This window comes from Stegostoma tigrinum, unplaced genomic scaffold (genome assembly GCF_030684315.1).
Source record: "Stegostoma tigrinum isolate sSteTig4 unplaced genomic scaffold, sSteTig4.hap1 scaffold_156, whole genome shotgun sequence".
Classification (NCBI taxonomy): Eukaryota; Metazoa; Chordata; class Chondrichthyes; order Orectolobiformes; family Stegostomatidae; genus Stegostoma; species Stegostoma tigrinum.
The window spans coordinates 82,376-99,225 of NW_026728097.1; positions in this window are offsets into that span (position 1 = coordinate 82,376).

A 16,850-nucleotide genomic window follows, 5' to 3' on the forward strand; every position below is an offset into this window, starting at 1 on the left:
AAGACACGTAACTGGGTCAGAGAATGGGGACAGCACAGCGAGGCTCCCTGTGGTACTCGCCTTGGACCGCCCCGCTTTTGGGCAGGTCTGAGTTCAGTTTCCGGAAACTGCAAATTCTGTGAAGTGGGCGGGACTAAATTTGTGATTGACAGGTAGGGGGTGTTTTTCAGTCCAGAAACAGCCTCTGCTCCGCCTTTTCTTGGTGAATGTTTCCCTGCAGTCGAGTTGGTGAGTGTTTAGAACTCTGTCGGTTTCCCGGTAATGTAGGTGAACTGTAGCTCACTGTGTGTTAGATCATATCGCCAACGCTCTCTCATCCCCTTTCTCCCAATCCCCAGTTACACGCTGCTGGCTCAGTGAGTTCTGGCGGATGCGGGGCTGTGGTCAATCTCGGCGCTGGTTTCGGTTCACGGAAGACGGTTTAGTTTTTCAGGTAATGACAGATCATTCTGCCCAGCAGGACAGATTCTAATGTTGTCAGCAGGGACCATACAGCCCTCACAGACTGGGGTTAGTTTCTTTCCAGCAGAACAGACCGAGGAAGGGTCATCGGACCCGAAACGCTATCTCTTCTTCCCAGATGCTGCCAGACCTGCTGAACTTTTCCAGCAACTTCCGTTTTGTTGTCGACTAAGTGGGGGACATGACTGACATGTATAAATTTATGAGGGAAATAGAGAAAACAAGAACAAATCTTTCTGCTTAGTGGTGGAATCAGTATCGGGCGACATGGATTGATGGTAAGCGGCGGGAAGTTTTGATGAGTTGAGCGGATTTTTTTCACTCAGATAATGGGGGGAAACTGAAACTCACTGCCTGGCAGCCTAGTCGAGCTACAAATGTTCATAACACTTCCGGAACTATTGAGATGTATAAAATAAACACGGAAAGAACTGGGATGCTGTAAATCAGAAACAAAAAAGAAATTGTTGACAACATTCTGCAGATCTGGCAGCATCTTGGAGAGAAATCAGAGCTCAAGTTTCGGATCGAGTTTTTGAAGCCAGGATGTAGAACCCCCCAATGAGGAAAGAGGGGACCTAACGTCAGACAACCAACGCGGACAAGTGCTTGAAGTATTAGCGGGGAGAATTTTGCAGGCAGTTATCAGAACTCTTTTGAAAAGATTTGGGATTGTTATGGAAAAGGACAAGGATGGACCTGTAATCAAAGTTCTAACTTGGTTGATTTTAATAAGATATGATTTGGCCATAGTGCACAGGAAGCAGATACTTTCAGGTACATGTGCAAGAGGGAACATAAATGGAGAGATAAGGAGAGCGCTAAGGGAAATATGAATTGATACTGCCAAGTGAAATGAAGCAAAATGCTCTGTTGATTTACAGGTAGACATATGGTTAAAGGATAAGGGGGAATGTGTAAGGCCCATTAAGGACCACAGAGGTATCTGTGCGTAGAACTAGAGAGTGTTGGCCTGGGTCGAAATGAATACTTTGTGTCAGTGCTCACTAGTGAAATAGATGAATCAGGGAGAAGGTTTGTGATAGAATGTAAAGAAACTATCACAGAGAGAGAAAGGAAGTACTAAGTAGTCTGGAAGGTTTAAATGCAGATCAGTATCCAAGGTCAAGTGAAATGTCTCCTGTGATGTTAGGATGAAATAGCAGGGTGCTTGCAAGGTTCTTAATTCCCCACTAACCACAAAGGGACCCTTCTGAAGGGCCACCGGACTCAAAACGTTAACTCTGTTTTCTCCTTCGCGGTTGCTGCCAGAAGTGCTGAGCTTTTCCAGCAACTTTGTTTTTGTTCCCAATACTTTTATTTAATCTCTTTGACATCAGCAAGACTTTTGGGAGACTGAAAGCAAAGCTAAGTGCGCATAGAATCCATTGAAATTTGGCAAATTGGATCCACAATTGGCTGAGGTTCAGGAAGCAGAGAGGTGGGTTTTGTTTTGTTTCTAACCGCAAATCTGTGCACATTGGTGTGGCAGAGTGGCCAATGTTGGGCCCTTATTTTTGTTTTAGGTAAATGCCTTAGATTTGAATGTATGAAGGTTGATCAGTTAGTTCAGATGATGCAAAAGTAATAGATGGTAAATAATGAGATGGATAGCCTTAGTTTACAGACCGGCTGATCAGTGGTAAATGGAATTTGATCTAGATTAGTGAATAGCAATACATGGACGAGTTATCCAGTCCTTGAATTCATTTGTTAATCAAACAGTTTGTGATGAGTTGACTAGCCAGGGGAGGAAGGCTATTTCCTTTTCCCATCAACATACACCATGACATAGTCCTGGATTGTAAATGGGGATTTTGGCTGTAAGACAATTTTGCTACATGTTGCTCACTCCATAGTCAGACCTCAAATGAGAGTCTCTAATGTATGGTGCTGCAAATTGTGAGGAACGAAAATCACATTTTGGCTTTTATTGCTAATCAATTTGCTGTCCCCTAAATCTTGATCATCTCTAACAGAAATCATGCAAACATGAACATGAGGAAAGAGGCCACCATTTTAGCAGGAAAACAAATGTGTAAAGCTAAGAGAGCAAATGATGACAGTAAATTTAAGAGACGTACCAGAACCAACATTTGCAGAGTAGGCACCCTCCCTGGATTCAATCCCTCTCCCTTCCTTTGCTGCAAGTGAACAGTTTCCCGACCCTACCACCCAGAAAGACTAAAGAAATGGAAAGGGAGGAGACATTGCTTTGCTCCCAGATGTTGCACAGAGGAGGAGGTTTCACTGGAAAGACAACATCTGCATTGTGAGCCCAGGACTGAAGCAGCCAATAGGAATTGCTGTGCTCCGTGGTGATGCCTCAGGTTTCAGGCACGTGGACACGGGAGCGCCGCCCCCACCTATTGTTCCCCTCCTGCTGCCAGGGTTGCCGGGGCAACCAGCGGGCGGCTCGAATCAGAGCGAGAAGCTGCTCGGGATCTGCCCCTCCCCCTCCCTCCGGCGGCAATTGCTGAATCAGAAGGTGACCATGATCAGCCTCTGACTGTTCTGTCTGTTTATGGTTTGCCTGTTCTGTCTGTGGGGAAAGGTATGGACCATGTGGAAACAAAAAGGAAAGACCATGGAGGAATTTGAAAGTAAGGATGGGTCTGAACAGCGGGCCTTAGATTGTTTGTTATGAAATGTTTGTTGGTGAGATGTGGCCAGTGCTGCCTGGAGCAGCATTTATTGCCCATCTCAGGTGCTGTGGAGAAAGAGCTGCCATGGGCCATGTCTATAATCTTTGACTGCCTATTATGCTGGGGACCAGGCAAGTCAGCGTTTCGACTGGACCTGAAGCCTGTCAATTTCGGATGGGTAAATCATGTTAGACAAATCTACAAAAGTTTTTTTTTGAAAATGTAACTGATAGAACCCGGTGGATGGGGTCATTTGGATTTTCTCAAAGCTGCTGATCAAGTTCCGCTTAAGAGGTTAGTGTGCAAAATCAAAGTTCATAAGATTGTTGGGAATTTACTGGTGTAGATTGTGAATTGGTTGGCAGACAGGAAACAGTAGAAATAAATGATCTTTTTTCAGTGTCTAAGGCTTTGACAATTGGGACGCCACAAAGACCCTTGGACCTCATGTGTTCAAAGTGTACATCAATGATTTGTATGTGCGAATCCAATGTACTATTTCTAGGTTTGTTGACACAAAAGAAGAGGGATTGTGAGTGAACGGGACATAAAGAGACTTCAGAGTAATTTAGATGATTTGAGTGAGTAGCAAATGCATAGCAGATGCAGCATCAGTGTGAAGTTATCCACTTTGGTACCAAATTCAGAATGGCAGAGTATAATTCAAGTGGTGGTCGATTTGGAAATGTTCATGTACAAAGGGACCTGGGTGTGCTTGTACACCAGTCATTCAATACAAGCTTGTAGGTGCAGCAAGCAGTTAGGAAGGCAAATGGAACTTTCTCCTTCATTTCAAAAAGGTTTGAGTATGGCAGCAAGGTGCTCTTACAGCAGCTGTGTTGGGTTTTGTGAGGCCGCATTGAAATCTATGAGCAAGTTTGGTCTCCAAAACAAAGAAACATTATTCTTGCTGCAGGCAAACAGCAATTTCTTGTGTTGCTGAGTGAGGGACAAAAGTTATCACTGACCATGAATCAAGAAGAAGCTCCAGTTGTTGTCTTGGTTTCAAGTCAGATTTGGAGATGATGTCACTTGTTGACAACACTTTAAAGCATTTCCCAAAGCGGGAAGTGGGTGATGTTCCCTCACTTTTGCTTCATTTCCCTCTTGCAAAACAAGACAGAGTCTGAGGCACTGTTTGGTTTAGGCATACCCACTGCAGGGCCCTGCTCCCCACACCACCACCTCCCCCTGCTACACACACTAAGAAAGGAATGATGTGGATAAAGTAATCCAAAAGGTGTGGTGGGAAATACAAGACAAAATAGAGAGAGGTAGTGTTAGAGGAGCTGGAATCATTGAAAGTGGATGAGTCACCAGGCCCAGATAGATAGTTCCCTGGCGTGTTGAAGGAAATAGCAGATGTTGTGAGGATTAATTTTCAATCTTCACTTGACTCAGGTGAGGTGCCAAGGGGCTGGAGGAATGCAAATGTGCTGTTGTTGTTTAAAACAAGTACAAAGGAAATGCCATACAACTATAGGCCAGTCAATCTTACTTTGGTGGTGGGCAAACTGTAAGAATCAATCCTGAGAGATCAGAGAAAATGTCAATTAGAAATGCATGAACTTGTCCGGGATAGTCAGCATTGCTTTGATGAGGGAAGGTCATACTTAAGCAATTTGACTGAATTCTTTGAGAAATTGGTAAGGAGTCTCAGTGTGGGTAGTGAAGTGGATATTGTTTTCATAGATTTTGTTAGGATATTTGACAAAATCCCACACGGCAAACTGGTCAAAAGTAAAAACCCATGGATAACAGGGTAATGTGTTGAATTAGATCCTCTGTTTACAGTGCTCTGACATATTTCCAGTCGCAAGTTCCAGCAGGAGACTGTAATATAGGAAGCAGTGAAATTGTTTCAGAGCTGAGCATTATGGACTATTCAGCAAATTTTGAGCTGGTACTGCTGTGTTCTGTTATCTGTGAGAGATTGCATGGTCCAGGGCTGATGTGACTCCTTTAATCTGGCTCTGAATTCATGTTCACCATTGCTGTATTTCATCTCTACCCTCCTAGATCTTCTCTCTGCGATTGTATAACTTCTGTCCCTGCATTTTAGCTCTGTTTTGTGTTTTACTGTTACATCTGCTAATTGTGCCTAAATTAGACTTCCACCACTGCCTATCCCCTGACCGTGTGCTTTTGCTTTCCCAACTTGATATTCTCACAGAATTGTTAACAGTCAGAAATTGTTTTTAGTGCTCTGCTATCAACTTCTACTCTGCAAATTACAAGATTCATCCAGTTCACATTTTATAACCTACCATTTTGATTTTTTGGTTTCTGTCTCACTCTCCTTGTTTCGTCCAAATCAGCTGAACACGGTTTTCAGAAGAGGAGATTTTGCAGTTAACAAACTGAAACCAACCGTCACTCAGGATCTGAGAGAGTTACCAAACGTATCACAACCTGAATACAACAGAATATTGGACATGGAAGGAGAAAGCACTGTTCCCAGTGGGGAGAAACTGGTTCTGTTTTTGGGTAAGGCTTCAATCAATCAGCTGGCTTATCAGAATGTAAACACACTCATAATGATTAGAAGCCATGGAGATGAGGGGATTGTGGTAAAGACTTCTTTCATCCATCAATACTGAAAAATCATCAGTGTAGTTACACCAGGAAGAGGCCATTCACCTGTTCTGAGTGTGGAGAGAGACTCACTCAAATCATCCACCCTGCTGACACACCAGAGTGTGGCAAGAGGCTGTTCACCCCCACAGAGTGTGGAAAGAGATTTATCAATTCTTCAAACCTGGTGACACACCGGCAAGTTCACACTGATGAGTGACCTTTTAAATGCCCAGTCTGCAGGAAGTGCTATGAAAGGTCTGGGGAACTAATGCTCCATCAATGTGCTCACACTGAAAGAGACTGTTTGGGTGTTCTGACTGTGGGACAGCATTTCAGTGATCATCTCGGCTCACTGTATACCATTATGTTCACATTAGGGAGAAGCCCTTTACCTGCTCTGACCGTGGGAGGGAAGTCAGTCAGTCACCCCATCTGCTGAGGCACCAGCACATTCACACTGTGCAGTGACCATTCACCTGCCCCAGCTGTGGGAAGGGAATCACACAGGTGTCATATCTGCTGAGTGACCAGAGAGTTCACAAGAAACTGCAGTGATTGGGCTTTACTATTAACCGCGTTCAGGAATTAACCAGGTTCATTGTGATCTGTTTCTGCTGATATTAATAACCACCTGTTCAGGTATATGTTAATGTAGATACGTATCAAATAAACCAGTTTTGTGTAAAACACAGTGTTTCATCTTCTTATTGTCTCTGACACAGCGGATTCCCTTTCAATTGCTGTCCCACTCACCTCCATCCTCACCTTTAACAAGAAGTATGAAAGCTCCATTGTCACTGAGATGAAGACCATCTGATCAGTTGCCTCTGCCCAGACTGGGAAAATTGCTCTGGAAAATTGGTCCGATTTGCTGCCCATGTATTTACTCACAGAGGAAAGACTATTCAGGTGCTCTCATTGCAGGACTGGACTCAGGCAATTATCAGTCTCACTGTACACCAGTGTGTTCACACAATAGGGAAGCTGTTCACTTAGTCTGAGCATGAGAAGATTCACTCAGACCGTCCACCTTCTGAGACACCAGTGAGTTCATTCGTTACTGCAGAAGTTGGATTTCCTGTTAATCAAATGCTGGACATATTCGTTTTCTCATTTGGTCTTTTTTCTAATGGTGTTAATAAATTCCAGGAGTTTTAAATGCAAATATTCAGAATAAAAACGGGCATGAATTGGCTTAGTTTTCAACTTTCCCCCCCACAGTGATCGAGAACGCCCTTGACCGCGTCTCCCGCATTTCACGCAACACATCCCTCACACCCCACCCCCGCCACAACCGCCCAAAGAGGATCCCCCTCGTTCTCACACACCACCCCACCAACCTCCGGATACAACGCATCATCCTCCGACCCTTCCGCCATCTACAATCCGACCCCACCACCCAAGACATTTTTCCATCCCCACCCCTGTCTGCTTTCCGGAGAGACCACTCTCTCCGTGACTTCTTTGTTCGCTCCACACTGCCCTCCAAACCCACCACACCCGGCACCTTCCCCTGCAACCGCAGGAAATGCTACACTTTCCCCCACACCTCCTCCCTCACCCCTATCCCAGGCCCCAAGATGACATTCCACATTAAGCAGAGGTTCACCTGCACATCTGCCAATGTGGTATACTGCATCCACTGTAGCCGGTGTGGCTTCCTCTACATTGGGGAAACCAAGCGGAGGCTTGGGGACCACTTTGCAGAACACCTCCGCTCGGTTCGCAACAAACAACTCTACCTCCCAGTCGCAAACCATTTCCACTCCCCCTCCCATTCTTTAGATGACATGTCCATCATGGGCCTCCTGCAGTGCCACAATGATGCCACCCGAAGGTTGCAGGAACAGCAACTCATATTCCGCTTGGGAACCCTGCAGCCTAATGGTATCAATGTGGACTTCACCAGCTTCAAAATCTCCCCTTCCCCCACCGCATCCCTAAACCAGCCCAGTTCGTCCCCTCTCCCCACTGCACCACACAACCAGCACAGCTCTTCCCCTCCACCCACTGCATCCCAAAATCAGTCCGACCTGTCTCTGCCTCCCTAACCTGTTCTTCCTCTCACCCATCCCTTCCTCCCACCCCAAGCCGCACCTCCATCTCCTACCTACTAACCTCATCCCACCTCCTTGACCTGTCGGTCTTCCCTGGACTGACCTATCCCCTCCCTACCTCCCCACCTATACTCTCTCCACCTATCTTCTTTTCTCTCCATCTTCGGTCCGCCTCCCCCTCTCTCCCTATTTATTCCAGAACCCTCACCCCATCCCCCTCTCTGATGAAGGGTCTAGGCCTGAAACGTCAGCTTTTGTGCTCCTGAGATGCTGCTGGGCCTGCTGTGTTCATCCAGCCTCACATTTTATTATGTTAGTTTTCAACCCAGTGTGTTGAGTCTTTTTCGTAGCTCAAACACAAGTGAGTCCCTTTTGAAGGCTCTCCGTCTTTCTTGTCATGACACGGGTGAGATGTTCAAGGAGCTGAGACCCCAGTACATTTGAGACAATCTGATTGGCTGCCTCTGCTGCTCCCCTCCCTTCCACTAGCTCATTGGGTCAAACAGCTTGCCAAGTTCTTCTAGCTTGACCCCGGATCCCCAGCTTTCTCCAGTTTCTCTCCTGTCAAAGCTTGTCTTGTCCATGAGACCCATGTTTGTTCCACTGACCTATTCTCACTAAACATATTTGCTGATCATATTAAAGTTCACCCTCCCTTAAAATTTTATCTTCCCAATCCTTTCAAAAATAAACAAGCCTGGATTCCATGGTATTTGTAAAGACTTGAACTTGGTGTTCACCAAAGAGCTGTTCTTGATCCCTCCTATTTCTCACCTGCACACTGCCACTTTTTAACATCATCCAGGAGCACTTTGTTAGTTATCACATGGTCATTGACAACTACCAGCTGTAGCTCACCACCAGCCCTGTCCATTCCTCTATTGTTATTCAATGATCCCACACCTGATACTGGACAAGCTGAAATGTCCTCCAGGGAAACATTTGAAAGAACAATCCATTGTCTTCAGTTACTGCTACACATTCCATTCTCAAACTCTGAATCTGTCCCTCTTTCTTGAGAGTAAGGCTGAACTGCACTGTTCATAGTCTCAGTCACAGACTTGACATGAAGATGAATTTTCAATCACAAAACCACACTTTCACTCACATCAGATATTCTAATTTCCATAAAGTCAGCCATCTCCACCTCAGCCCAGCTCATCTGATCCTGAAACCCTTGTCTGTGCCCATGTTAAACTTGATAATTGCAATGCATTCCTGATTAGCTTCTCACGTTCACCCCAGACCCGTGTGGAAATGTGAGGTCTCCCAAAATCTGTGTTCTGCAATTCCTGTTGACATTCCCGCTAAACTGTGTGAGTGCAGTCACTCCAAGCTTAAGTGGTCTGACTGAGGCATTGACTTCCAGTTTTGGAAGTCATGAGCGTGCACCATCCCTGGAGGCCTGCACAACCGGAATGAAAATGAGAGGGAATTCTGGTCCTGTTCACCCAACACCCTCTTTGTTCCCTGAGAGTGTTGCTGCTCATTTCCCTTGCTGTGTTGAACTCTGAGGCCTGCCTGCAGCAGCAGCAGTGTTTGCTTGTGGGACCTTGGTGCTCTGCTGGATCTTTTTTAAACCTGTTCTTGTAGTGAATCTGTTAATCTTGGCCCTCGTCGGCTGAAATCTAAATATTACAGCATTTATACAATTTCATTTCTCCACTCCAGTCTCTTCCTTCCCTCTCGCTTGTCTGCTTTGAATTCACCACACATTGTGTGCAGGAACAGACTGAAATCAATGAGATAATGTTTTTAGTGGGGTCATGGGAACTATGAAGAATGTAGAAGAATTAATTGAATTACTGTTCATTTTCAACCTATTTAAAATAGCCTTTCTTCAGTTTAAATGTGTTGAATATGGAAGGAACGCTTTAAAGTTTCAAAATTTGTACATGCGAAGGAAGAAAAATTGAATAAGTCCTTTTGCACTCTTGAAATGTCAGAACTGTCTGTCTCCTTGTTTGTTTGTGGTGCTGTGTGACCAAGTTAATCCCATTCTACAATTATTTGGTGGATTTCCTCCCCTGGTTTAATTACACCCATAATAAATAAAAAGAACATAAGTAGATGCAGTAAATTTTACTTATTTTAAATAAAATAATTAGTTTTTAAAGCTCAATCAGGTGGTAGGGAAGGTGATGAGTTGTGACTTCAGGATGTGGGAACTCCTGGAGACTGGTGTGATCCCAGACTGATATATCTTCAATAAGTGTTTGCGGCTAGAGGAACCTCAGCCCATAATCATTGAATTAGATGTTATAATACAAACGCTGCAAAATATCAGGGAGAAAGTTACCTGGACAGTTTGTTCCAGGTGATAGTCACAGCTCATAGGTATTCTCATCTTATTTGGTCCATGGTTAGAGGCATGAAAATACATAAGGCAGGTTTGGGGATTTTCTTACATTTCTAAGAACAGCATTTGAAATCTAAATACAGGTAAGTGTGACACTATGAAGAAACTGGGTTTGACTGTAGCAGTGTACTGGCAGACCTTCAAGAAGACATTTACCAAATCTTAGCAACAATGTATCCCAGTCAGAAAATGACTAAATAATGAAGTTAAGAATACTTCCAAATTTAAAGAAACACTGCACCCATTTACAAAGGTCAGTGGTGGGTCAGAAGATTGTACAAATTTGAGTGAACAAAGAATGATACTAAAGAACAGGAAGAAAGAGTGTTATTAAACTAGGGAGGGTTCAGAAGAGATTTACCAGGATGTTGCTAGCATGGAATGTCAGTTACAGAGGAAGACTGGATACGCTGGGACTGCTTTCTCTGGCGCATTGGATGTTGAGGGGTGACTTTATTGGGTTTATAAAATCAGGATTAATGGTAGGTGCCATTTTCCAAGGATGGGGGTTTCAAGACAAGCGGGCATATTTTTAAGGTGAGAGGAGACAAATTTTAAAAAAACACGTTTTCTAACATATGGAATGAACTTTCTGAGGAAGTAGTGGATGTCAGCACAGTTACATTGTTTAAAAGACACTTAGAAATGTATTTCCACAGGATGAGGGTGTCGCTGACTCGGCAGCATTTATTGTCCATTCCTAAACAGTTCAGAGTCAACCACATTGCTGTGGGTTTGGAGTCATATGTAGGCCAGACCAGGAAGGATGACAGTTTCCTTCCTAAAAGGACAGTCGTGAACCAGATGGGTATTCCTGACAGTTGGCTATGGATTCACTGTCATCATTCGCTTCTTAATTCCAGATATTTATTGAATTCAAATTCCACCATGGGCCACAGTGGGAATCAAACCCAGGCCCCAAAACATTCTCAGAGTCACTGGGTTAACAGTCCAGCGATAATACCACTAGGCCATCACCTCCCCATTTGGGGGGTAGTGCGCTGACTCTCAATCCCCAGGATTCCCTGGGTCACCACCGTCTAATCAGAGCACACAATATGCCTGATAGCAAAGTGTGGAGCTGGATGAACACAGCAGGCAAGCAGCATCTCAGGAGCACAAAAGCTGACATTTCGGGCCGAGACCCTTCATCAGACAATATGCCTGACTTTGCTGTCTGTTGAATGAAATTAACAGAAAATACAACCAAGTTCTGTCCTTAACAAGCTCTCCTGTATATTACAAATACGAGAACAGAGTTAGTTCTCATATCAGTTTTCTCACGATGCTCAAGCGAAGGTGAGATTTGAATTCCTGATATGCAGAAACAAGAATCCTTTCAATGTCTCAGATAAGTAAATATCATCAAGAATGCCAGAGTCAACGTCCCAGCAGCCTCAGAGAAAGGGAAGTTGACATCAACTCATAAGCTGCTCATGTGCAACTTGCAATTCCCAACACCCAACTTCAGGACTCTGATGTTCTCAGTGGCATTTCCTGATGGGAAAGCTGCAAACTGCACTCAAGCCAGGTAGGTGTTGAACCTACAAACCTAAGATCTGCAGTCAGATGTGTTACTCATTACACCATTGACCTGCTAGTGTTCACATGCTGCAGAGTTGTGGTGTTAACAGGGACATCACCATCACTGCTGCACTTCAGTGGCCCCCACTTTGAGATTAGGTGAATTTCACTGGCAAAAAAGAAACACATTTGTTCTCAGGTATAATGGGAACTGCAGATGCTGGAGAATTCCAAGATAATAAAATGTGAGGCTGGATGAACACAGCAGGCCAAGCAGCATCTCAGGAGCACAAAAGCTGACGTTTCGGGCCTAGACCCTTCATCAGAGAGGGGGATGGGGACAGTTCCCTCTCCCCATCCCCCTCTCTGATGAAGGGTCTAGGCCCGAAACGTCAGCTTTTGTGCTCCTGAGATGCTGCTTGGCCTGCTGTGTTCATCCAGCCTCACATTTTATGATTTTTGTTCTCAGGTAGTTGCTTCAGTATGCCCTTCTATCTGTGCTGGAACTTTCTGTTATTTTACTCACCATCAGCCACTCCAGTGAAATGTATTTTCAGGCTTTGAGTCATGGTTTGTTCAATTAGATTATGGATGATCTGGTAATTCTCAACACCGTTGTCCTGACTTTCCCCACTAGAGTCTCTTACTGATTAGAAATCTGACTTAATGTGCCAGTCTCGACAGCTCTCTGCAGTCAAGAATTCCACAGATTCATAACTCTCAGAGAGAAGAAATTCCTCCTCAGCTCTGTCTGAAATGTGTGAACCTAGTTCTGAAATTCTATTTTCTGTTCTAAGATTGTCCCAGAAGGGGAAACAACTTTGACCAGAATCTGTCAAGCTCCTAAGAATCTTGTGTGTTTCAGGAAGGAGCAGGGCTTATGTAGTCCTGTGACCAGTATTTAGGAGCAGCTAAATACTCAGGAGTGGACAAAAATGTGATTTGTTCCCGGCCCAGCGTGTTGATTTCATCTCTGATGTAAAACCTGCAGTGATTCACATAGAGTTACACTGTTTATGCTGTTGTCACTGTGAGGAATTCCTGGGCATTTATCAGTTTGTACAAGAACAACAAATCCCTGAATGAGGACTGACCCTGGGAAAGGGCTGTGAGAGCACCAAATCCTAACCACTAGACTACCAGGGAACATCACATTAATTAGCCCCTCAAGGCCATGGGGAATGGAATTGGGGCTGTGAAAGAAACAAAAGATGTGGCTGGGGCAGGTATGCAGCTGATAAAGAAACAAATTGAAACAAACAAAGAGAACAGAATAGGGGGCAGCATTCACACACTAATTGTTAGTCTCGATGGTGAATCCAGAAAACTGAAGTGCTGAATTGAAAGGTGTGCTGCTTTCTTGGAGCTGACATTTAGCGTCATTGGAAGAGTGCATTGAGCTGATGACAGAAATACCAGTGTGACATCAATATGGAGAATTAAAATGTAGAACTTGCTCCAACAGGTTTTGGATACTGAGGACCAATTATACATTTTAAAACTGCAGTGTTAGATTTTTGTTAAAAGCTTCGAGCAATTTGGAATAAGGATCAGGATGAACACAGCAGGCCAAACAGCATCTCAGGAGCACAAGAGCTGACGTTTCAGGCCTAGACCGTTCATCAGAGAAGGGTCTGATGAAGGGTCTAGGCCCGAAACGTCAGTTTTTGTGCTCCTGAAATGCTGTTTGGCCTGCTGTGTTCATCCAGCTTCACACTTTGTTATCTTGGATTCTCCAGCATCTGCAGTTCCCATTATCTCTGGAATAAGGATCAGCCCTGTTTGCATTGAATGGTGGAGGGATCGAAAGGGATTAAATTCAATCTTTTTGCTGATGGAGATTCCAGTGAAAGGAAAGTTTAGGTAAGAGTAATAACGAGAAAGCTTCTCTTGGAGATTTTTGTGTCTTTATCTATGAATATTTCAATAAAACTGCATTTGATAGCCTGGCCACTGCTGGAGGTATTGGGACTAATAGGGGAAATAAGCAGATGTCTTCAGATACCAGTAAGATGGCTTGGGTAATGAATTTCAATCGAACTTGATCAAGAGCAGGGATGTGTTGTTGCAGTTATACAGGCATTGGTGAGGCTGCACCTAGAATGTTCAGTGCAGTTTTGGTCTCCTTTTCTGAGGAAGGGTTCTCTTGCTCTCAATGGAGTGCAATGAAGGTTTACCAGGCCAACTGACATATGAGGCGATATTGACTAGGTTAGGATTGTTTTCGCTGAAGCTCAGATGAATGAGGGGCGATTTCATGGAGACCTATAAATTTCTAACAGGACTGGACAGTATAACTGCAGGGAGTGTGTTCCTGATGGTAGGTGTGTTCAATCAGGGGCCATAGTCTGAGGATTCTCCTATGTCTTATGGTCTTATGACGTTAGATGCCTTCAAGGGAGAGATCGACAAATTCTTGATTTCACGAGAAGTCGAGGACTGTGGGGAGAGTACAGGGAAGTGGAGTTGAAATGCCCATCAGCCATGATTTAAATGGCGGAGTGGACTTGATGGGCCGAATGGCCTTACTTCCACTCCTATGTCTTCTGGTCTTATGAATGCGGGGTAGACAATTTAGGACGGAGATGGGGAGACATTTCTTCACCCAAAAAGTCGTGAGCCTGCGGAATTCGTTGCCACAGGAAGTAGTTGATGCTAAAACATTGAACGTATTCAAGAGGCAGCTAGATATAGCACTAGGTGTAAATGGCAGCAAAAGTTCTGGGGAGAAAGCAGTATTAGGCTATTGATTGGAATGATCAGCCATGCTTGTAATGAATGGTGGAGCAAGCTCAAAGTGCCAAATGCCCTCCTCATGCTCCTATCTTCTATGTTTCTATCTTCTGAATAGTTACAATTTATTTTGACTGAAGTAAGGTGATAAAATTAATTATGTGCCTAACATTTAATTGAAGGTGGCATCCTGCAATTAATCAAATGTGTTAGTTAGTCCCCAATTTGAAACAGATGATTAAACAATGAGGCTTGCAAATTTGGCCTACAACAGTCAAAGACATGATGCATTTCCAAGTCAGAATGGTGTCTGGCTTGTAGGGGAAATTGTAGACACCATTATTTCCCAAGTATCTGGTGCCCTTGACTTTCTGGGTGATCAAATTATGGTTTTGGAATGTGCTGTCTCAGCACCCTTGGTCAGCTGCTTTGCTGCATTAAGCTGATGGTGTTGTACTGCTGGTCCTGGGTACCAGGTGACAAAGTCCTTACTGCCAACCTGCAAACATACATACTAGGAAAAGTAGGCCACTCAGCCCCTTGAGCCTGCTCTGCCATTCAATAAGATCATGTCTGCTCCTGTATACTCCAAATAACCCTTGATTCCATTCACAAAAATCTCTGATCCCTGCAGTTGACAATTCTAAGGTGACCTCAGATTACTTCTGCTTCACAGCAATGACTGTGATCAACATGGGATGATCAATGACATGGCTAAGGTTGTTTGTGGCCAGGAATTGAATCACACACTGTTAATCGCTGCATGGGTTTCACATACAGGACACATGATTACAGATTTCTTTAACCCAGTCTCTGAGTGTCTGATTAGTGTAGTTTGACCCCAGAAGGCTCTCACATTACTCACTGAGCCTGTGTCCTCAGACATGAACAACCAGTTACTCTGCCCACTCCAAGTTTGGGAGAAACTGTTTCCTCAATTGCAGTTTGAGTCATATCTCAGCCCTTTAATCAAGATGATTCTCCCAAACCTTCATTCCTTTTTGTTTCTTGTGATCTCTGTTGACCCTATCAGTTCTGAGCTTCCACTCATTCCCACCCAGTTCTTTCTGTATACTCCATATTGAAGTGGTGAACTGTTCTCTAAGTGAACCAGGGATGTGCCAGGAGATGATGGGAGGCCCGTGTATTTCCAATGTCAACCTCAGAAGAAGGAAGATGCAGGAAATCACTGCTCATGGAGCATGAACCCTGAGATGTTGGGGAACGCTGCCGAGATGGAGGATGCAGAAGCAGGCGAGGATGACTAATTACCTGGTCAGACTTTCATGCTGGAAATCATCAGCACCAAGTTTCTCACTGCCACACGGGAGAATATCAAATTGCAAATAAATCAGGTGGGAATAGATAATAATGAGGTGTAAGTGCATGCAAACAGGAGTCTCACTACTTACCACCAAGCTCTTTGTCTCTGTTAAAATCTTGGGTGGAAAATTTGACTTTTCAGTCTTTGACATTGAGAATTTCATTTTTGAGGTCTCACCATATTTTCCCAACAGACCCACCATTGTCCACGGCGTACAGGGACTGGGAAGATTCTCATCTGTGCACTAAAAACAAGACTGGTTTACGTGATGTTTGCTGTGGGACACATATGAGGTCTTGATGCTGAAAGTGACGGAAAGATTGGGTTTGGTTTTTAAGTGATCACAGGACCTTTGCTGGATACCAAGAGGAAGAGAGACACTCTCTTGTCCACAGGAGTAACCGAAGTATGGGAACAGAAAGAATCCCGAGTTAGAAAAGAGAAGAGGCCTAAACATGCAGCAGTCATCAACAGGACATCATTTATTCTCATCGTATCTTCCAGAAAGTGAGGATACACTGTTTCAAATTACATTCATACATTTTGATTCAATAGAGTACGTAAGTTCCAGTCCAGATTTGGGATTAACAACATCAACATAAATAAAACACAACTTTCAGCATGAACTCTGTTGTAATTAACAGCAGCAACAGCACAATCCATCCCCTGCAGTTGCTTGTGAACTCACTGACATGTCTGTAAGTGACATGACTGAGTGAGTTGCTTCCCATTCATGAAGCAAATGAACACCCTCTTCCCCGATGTGACTTTGCTGGTGTCTCAGCAGTGTCCTCTGCTTTTACATTCAGAATATATTCAGAACATTCAAAATGGCTGTTATCCGTGTGAAAAGGCTGATATGAATTCAGGTCAGATTAGCGAATGAATGCTTTCGTACGCAGGGAGCATGGAAGCGGCCTCTCCCCAGTGAGAATTTAATGATATTTAATCAGGATCCATGAGTGTCTAAATGTCCTCCAGCAGTGAGAGCACAAAGCTGTTTCTCGGTGTGAACAAGCTGGTGTTTGACCCAGTTTATCTTTTAAAGCTCTTTTCACAATCAGAGCAGTTAAATAGCCTGTCATCAATGTGAGACCTAAACCCAACCTCTTCTTCCGCAACATTGATGACTGTATCGGCACAGCCTTGTGCTCCCATGAGGAGCTCAA